This window comes from Aegilops tauschii, unplaced genomic scaffold, assembly GCF_002575655.3.
Source record: "Aegilops tauschii subsp. strangulata cultivar AL8/78 unplaced genomic scaffold, Aet v6.0 ptg000410l_obj, whole genome shotgun sequence".
Lineage (NCBI taxonomy): Eukaryota > Viridiplantae > Streptophyta > Magnoliopsida > Poales > Poaceae > Aegilops > Aegilops tauschii.
This window is the reverse complement of record NW_027332656.1, coordinates 27,501-34,477: the sequence shown is the minus strand read 5'-3', so window position 1 is coordinate 34,477 and position 6,977 is coordinate 27,501. Positions and strand designations below refer to the sequence as shown.

The window sequence follows — 6,977 nt, the reverse complement described above, 5'->3', positions numbered from 1 at the left end:
AATATAGCCTAGGATGATGGTGTCATTCTCTAGCCGAACGCGGAACATTCCATTGGGTAGGGCTTCCGTAACTAAACCTTCGAAAGTTACTTTTGCTTCTCTCGGGTTTTTTTTTTCTCTCCTATTTTTTTTTTCTGTCATATTTTTTTTCTCCTATTTTTCTATTTTTATTTTAAAAATAGGAAGGGCGAGATAGAATTCAAGCACTATAGGCGGGGCGATTACCATATATAACATAAGACTTCTCCCCCAATTCTGTTTAGTCGAGCTTCTCGATCTGTCATTATTCCTCGAGAAGTAGAAAGAATAGCAATTCCCATTCCACCCAAAACTTTAGGAATTCCTTGATAGTTGGTATAAATTCGTAAGCCGGGTCGGCTGATACGCTTTAAAAAGGTTCTTGTTCTATATATTCCTTTTCTAGTCTTTCTCTTTTGATGTCGCAAAGTTGAAACCAAGAAATATCTGTTACGTTCCTGATGTTTCCGAACACTTTCAATAAAACCCTCTCGTAGAAGTATTTTAACAATGTTTTCGGTAATATTTGTAGATACTACTCGAACTGTTCCTTTTTTATTCATGTCCGCATTTCTTATAGAGGTAGTAAATCAGCAATAGTGTCCTTGCCCATAAGACTCTAATTCTAGGTTCCTCCTAATTTTTCTATAATCAACATGTTTTCTTTTTTTTTTTCATTTTGGATTTTAAAACATATACGTAAAACACAATCTACTAAATTAATTCTTTGGTCTCAATTTCGCCTACTAGTATTTATAATACTTCAGGAGCTAATGAAACTATTTTGGTAAAATTCAATTCTCTCAATTCCTCGGCAATCGCGCCAAAAACTCGAGTTCCTTTTGGATTGCCTTTTTGATCAATTATAACCGCAGCATTGTCATCATAGCGGATTATTATACCGTCTTCGCATTTGAACTCTTTACATGTACGTACAATTACAGCTCGAATTACTTCGGATCTTTCTAGAGGCATTTGGGGCAATGCGTCTTTGATTACAGCAACAATAACATCACCAATACGAGCATATCGCTGATTACCAGCAGCTCCTATGACTCGAATACACATCAATTTTCGAGCTCCACTATTATCTGCTACATTTAAAAGGGTCTGAGGTTGAATCATATTATTTTTTATTTTGATTTCAATTTGTTATTTCAATGCAAAAGGATGAAAGAAATATTGTCTTTCCAGAAAGAAAAACCGGGCATTTTTTTTTATCTTCCATACCCCTTTTAGGGTTCTATATCTCTAATCGAATAAATTGACTTCGTATGGGCATTTTACTGGCAGCTATGGAGATAGCTGCTCTAGCTACAGTTTCAGATACTCCCCCCATTTCATAAAGTATACGACCAGGTTTAACAACGGATACCCAATATTCGGGGGACCCCTTTCCCGAGCCCATACGTGTTTCCGTGGGTCTTAGTGTAACCGGTTTGTCGGGAAATATACGTACCCATATTTTTCCACCACGACGTGCATATCGTGTTATTGCTCTTCGTCCTGCTTCTATCTGTCTCGCCGTGATCCAAGCGGGTTCAAGTGCTTGAAGAGCATATCTACCAAAACAAATACGATTGCCTCGGCAGGATTTTCCTTTCATTCTTCCTCTATGTTGTTTGCGAAATCTGGTTCTTTTGGGGTTATAGTCGATGGTTCTCTTTCTTAGTTCCATCTCTACTGCAAAACTGGACATGAGAGTTTCTTCTCATCCAGCTCCTCGCGAATGGAATGAGAAAGCATGTAAATTTCTCTAATTCATAATATTCAAAAATATTACGGTACGGATAGATACACATTAATAGATAATAGAAAAAGTTCGGTTTTTTTTATATTGAATTTGTTAAAACAGAAAAATATAATATATAGTCAAAAAAGAAGATCTAGAATATATCCAGATGTGTGTGTATATTTATCTAAATTCTATATTTATAGATAATGTAATCCTTCTTAAAAAAATCCTTATTTTTACTCTTATTGAATCGCGGTAAAGTATTCTAATTCAATAAGAATTTCGCGGGCGAATATTTACTCTTTCCTGTCTTATTTGTTAATTTATAAACTTACCAAATAAGACAATTTTTTTGGTTTGTTCCGCCATCCCACCCAATGAAGTGTTAGGATTCTTTTCAATAAAATCCTATGGAATCATAGGTTCTGTCGTTCCCACTGCTTCTCCTTGAATGGTTAGGTCTGAATCCCGCAACGGAGCTTCCAAAAAATTTCTTTCCGAGTTAATTTTCTCAGTTTTATTAACCCGGGCGGCTCTTTATTATTGCTTTAAATTTGTAGTTCTTGTTTCAAGTTACAATTTTTAATTCTCTATTATTTTTATTATATTGATGCTTTATCACATTGCCTTTTATGATGTAATTCATAGACCATACATAGTGGAATCCTATATCTTATTTATTTCCTCTTCCTTCTTTCTATCATCCCTCCCTTTATCCACATCCCTTTAGTTTTGCTTCACAACCTAGAATCCCTTTTCTTTTTTAGAGAAAAAATTGCAGTTGCTACAACTATATGACACATCTACTCATTTATGATAGAGGTATTTATTCATATAGTGACTGTTTCTTAGTTAGGATCTCGACAATACGAAGCAATAGGTTGGTTATTAGTTAATTTTCTATAATTACTAAGTTTTTTTCTTAAAAAAAAGAAAAAAATAACGAGTCACACACTAAGCATAGCAATTATATTAAATGATTTATCAATTTTCATTAAATCTTATAGAAAGAGGTATAATTTCTTCTTTTGCAGGGATTTCAGGAAAAAAGTCTCTTGTCATTTTTTATTCTATCAATGGACAGAATCCGAAGACAAGATTACTTATTCTTCGTCTACGAATATCCAAATTTTTACACCTAATACTCCATAGATAGTCCGAATTGGATAGCAGCAATAATCAATTTTAGCGCGAATTGTTTGGAGGGGAAGTCTACCCTTTTAATAGATTCGGCGCGTGCAATTTCTTTTCCTCCGAGACGACCCGCAATTTTTACTTTTACTCCCCTTATATCTGCTTTTTTAGTTAATTCAATGGCTTTTTTCATTGCCTTTCGGAATGAAACTCTATTTTTTAATTGGAAAGCTATATATTCTGCAAGAATGTTAGGCTGTCTATAAGGTTCTTTCACTTTTTCGATAGAAATATTAAATCTCTGGTTTACAGAGTTAATTTCCTTTTGTAGATCTTTCTCTAATTCTTCGATTGCTCCTTTTTTCTTTAATAAATTTGGGAATCCAATATGGATTATGACGTGGATCGTATCGATTTCTTTTTGGATTTCTATATGTGTAATTACTTCGGAACTTGAACCTGAGTCCATTTTTCTATTATGTGTAATTACTTCGGAACTTGAGTCTGATTCTATTTTTCTATTCGAGCCCTTTTTCCTATTCTTTTGTATATAGTTCTTGATACAATCCCTTATTTTTTTATCTTCCTGTAGACCTTCAGAATAATTTTTTGGTTGTGCGAACCAAAAGGAATGGTGTTTTTGGGTTGTACCAAGTCTGAAACCGAGTGGATTTATTTTTTGTCCCATATTTTTCTATTCTATATTTTTTTTTACTGGGAATCGAAATCTTAGATGGATCTAAAGGTTATTTAGATTTCTTTACTATATTTAGTACAATTGTTATATGACACATGCTTTTTTTTATGGGGAAACTACGTCCTCGAGCTCGAGGTCTGAATTTCTTCATAATAGTACTCCTACTGACTTCGGCTTTAGTAATAAATAAATTCGCTTTGTCGAAATCCCTATAATGAGTAGCATTTGCGGCTGCCGAATAAACCAACTTTAAGATGGGATAAGATGCTCGATAGGGCATGAGGTTCAGTATCATAACAGTTTCCTCGTAGTAACGCCAGCGAATCTCGTCAAGAACTCTTTGTGCTTTGAAAACAGACATAGGGATACGTTTTTGTGCTTTGAAAACTCTCTCGAACTTAAGTAGACGATCGGTTGGAACTTTCCTTGCGAGTTTCCTTAGCCCACTTTTCTTCTTCTTTATCCTAGGGATATACTTTACTAGTTTGAAACTTGTCATAAATAAGGTTATTCCCCGCCTACCTTTACTTTATTTTGAATCTTTTTTTTCTTCTTAATCTTTCTATTCAGAATTCAGTTAACGACGAGATTTAGTATCCTTTCTTGCATTTTCATAACTCGTGAAATGCCGAGTAGGCACGAATTCCCCCAATTTGCGACCTACCATAGGATTTGTTATGTAAATAGGTATATGTTCCTTTCCATTATGAATCGCGATTGTATGGCCAACCATTGTGGGTAGAATGCTAGATGCCCGGGACCACGTTACTATTGTTTCTTTCTCCTCCTTCATATTGACCTTTTCTATCTTTGCCAATAAATGATGAGCTACAAAAGGATTCGTTTTTTTTCGTGTCACAGCTGATTACTCCTTTTTTCCTTTTTAAAGAGTGGCATTCTATGTCCAATATCTCGATCGAAGTACGGAGGTCAGAATAAATAGAATAATGATCAATGGAAAAAAGCAAAAAATCCTTTAGCTGGATAAGGGGCGGATGTAGCCAAGTGGATCAAGGCAGTGGATTGTGAATCCACCATGCGCGGGTTCAATTCCCGTCGTTCGCCCATCGCATTATTGCAAATTCCAAAAATGCAATTTTCCATATTCCTAGTTACGTATTTACTTACGGCGACGAAGAATAAAACTATCGCTATATTTTTTCCTTTTCCTAGTTCTTCTTCCAAGCGCAGGATAACCCCAAGGGGTTGTGGGTTTTTTTCTACCAATGGGAGCTTTCCCTTCACCGCCCCCATGGGGGTGGTCCACAGGGTTCATAACTACCCCTCTTACTACGGGGCGTTTACCTAGCCAACACTTAGATCCGGCTCTACCCAAACTTTTTTGGTTCACCCCAACATTACCCACTTGTCCGACTGTTGCTAAGCAGTTTTGGGATACTAAACGGACCTCCCCAGATGGTAATCTTAAAGTGGCCGATTTACCCTCTTTTGCAATGAGTTTCGCTACAGCACCTGCTGCTCTAGCTAATTGCCCACCCCTTCCACGTGTGATTTCTATGTTATGCATGGCCGTGCCTAAGGGCATATCGGTTGAAGTAGATTCTTCTTTTCTCTCAAAAAACCCCTTCCCAAACTGTACAAGCTTCTTCCAAAGCATACGGCTTTCTAGATGTATATGACGATCTCTAGACAGATGGATCTTATATGAATCATATGATGAAGTACCACATGAGTGGATATATAGGAAAGGAATCCAAATCTGCCGAATCGCTCATGTTATGATCTTCTACATCCTAGGTCTCTGCGTTCCGTCATCTGGCTTATGTTCTTCATGTAGCATTCAGATCGAATGACTCTATGAAATTACGTCGATACTTCCACATATTATGGGTAACGTAGGAGACATCCCTATTTTCCCCCGGGGGTCTTAATTACCACTGCTTAGCTTTCAATTTGCCTCTGACCATCAAATTAAATGTGAATAACCCGTCCTCCTCTCTTTGAAACAAGGGGCGCTTCCGGTTCTGTGCGTGCTTCAAACAATTTTGTCTCTCCATATTACCATATCTCTAGAGCCAATAATTTTCTATGAGGAACTACTGAACTCAATCACTTGCTGCCGTTACTCAACAGTTTTCTGTTGAGGTCTATCCCGTAGAGGTAGTCAAATTGGATCAGTGATCGATTTCTAGGTTTCGTCGTAAACCTAATTGGTTACTTCCAATTACGTAAATCAATAGTTCAAACCGCACTCAAAGGTAGGGCATTTCCCATTGATATAGGAACTTTTGTACCAGAAACAATAGTATCTCCAATTATAGCCCCTCTGGGATGTAAAATATATCTCTTCTCACCATCCCCATAGTGTATGAGACAAATGTATGCATTTCGATTAGGGTCGTATTCTATGGTTACGATTCTACCAGATATGTCTTTTTGATTCCGTCGAAAATCTATTTTACGGTATAGGCGCTTATGACCTCCCCCTCTATGCCTTGCGGTAATGATTCCTCTGGAATTACGACCTTTACCACAACGGTGCCGTCCATGGATCAAATTATTTCGTGGATTGGATTTCACTTGCCTGTCTACGGTTCCCTTGCGTGTGCTCGGGATAGGTGTTTTGTATAAATGTTTCGCCGTATTATTAAGTATTCTCCTTTAGTTTTTTTCTCTATCTAGAAGTGGAATAGAATAACCCGGTTGAAGGGTAATGATCATACGTCTGTAATGCATTGTATGGCCCAGAATAGGTCCTATTCTTCTACCTTTTCCAGGTAGTCGATGGCTATTCACAGCTACCACCTTAACACCAAAGAAGAGTTCGACCCAATGCTTTATTTCTGTCTTAGTGAATCCCGATTCGACATTAAAAGTATATTGATTCTTTCCCAATAAACGAAGACTTTTTTCTGTAAATACTGCGTATTTGATTCCATCCATAAATCGACTTTCCCTCCTATGCTCTGAGTTCCAGTATCGATAAGAATTCGAGTTCTTATTGTTCTTATGTTATGGTATGAATATACCATACCAATTCGTTATGTATGGATGATGGATGAGATTCCATGGATAGAGAGCCAGTTCCAATAGACTTATGGAATGTTCCCGTTCGTGTGCATCCAGCAGGAATTGAACCCGCAAATTTACCAATTATGAGTTGGGCGCTTTAACCATTCAGCCATGGATGCTTAACAGGGATCATCGTACATCGTAAATAACCAATTTTCATATAGAAAGACATATCATAGAAAAATGAAATCGAAAATATTCCGAGATGGCAAATATTCGGAGATGACTATGAAAACACCTCTCTGGATCCTCGAATTGAAAGAGAGATTGAGAGGGATCAAGAATCCTAATTCTCGCTATTTGGAATGGATCCAATTCTATTGAGTCTGACTCATAGTGATCATTTCTCTTTAGCAAAGA

General features: G+C 36.9%; 1 long non-coding RNA gene across 1 annotated transcript; it reads left to right on the top strand.

Annotated features, from left to right (window-relative positions):
* The first annotated feature begins 1,147 nt into the window (after nucleotides 1-1,147).
* LOC141030224 (uncharacterized) lies at nucleotides 1,148-6,561 on the top strand. The gene is made up of 2 exons (XR_012192339.1): nucleotides 1,148-5,140; nucleotides 5,804-6,561. It is a non-coding gene; the product is annotated as an uncharacterized lncRNA (long non-coding RNA).
* The last annotated feature ends 416 nt before the right edge of the window (nucleotides 6,562-6,977 follow it).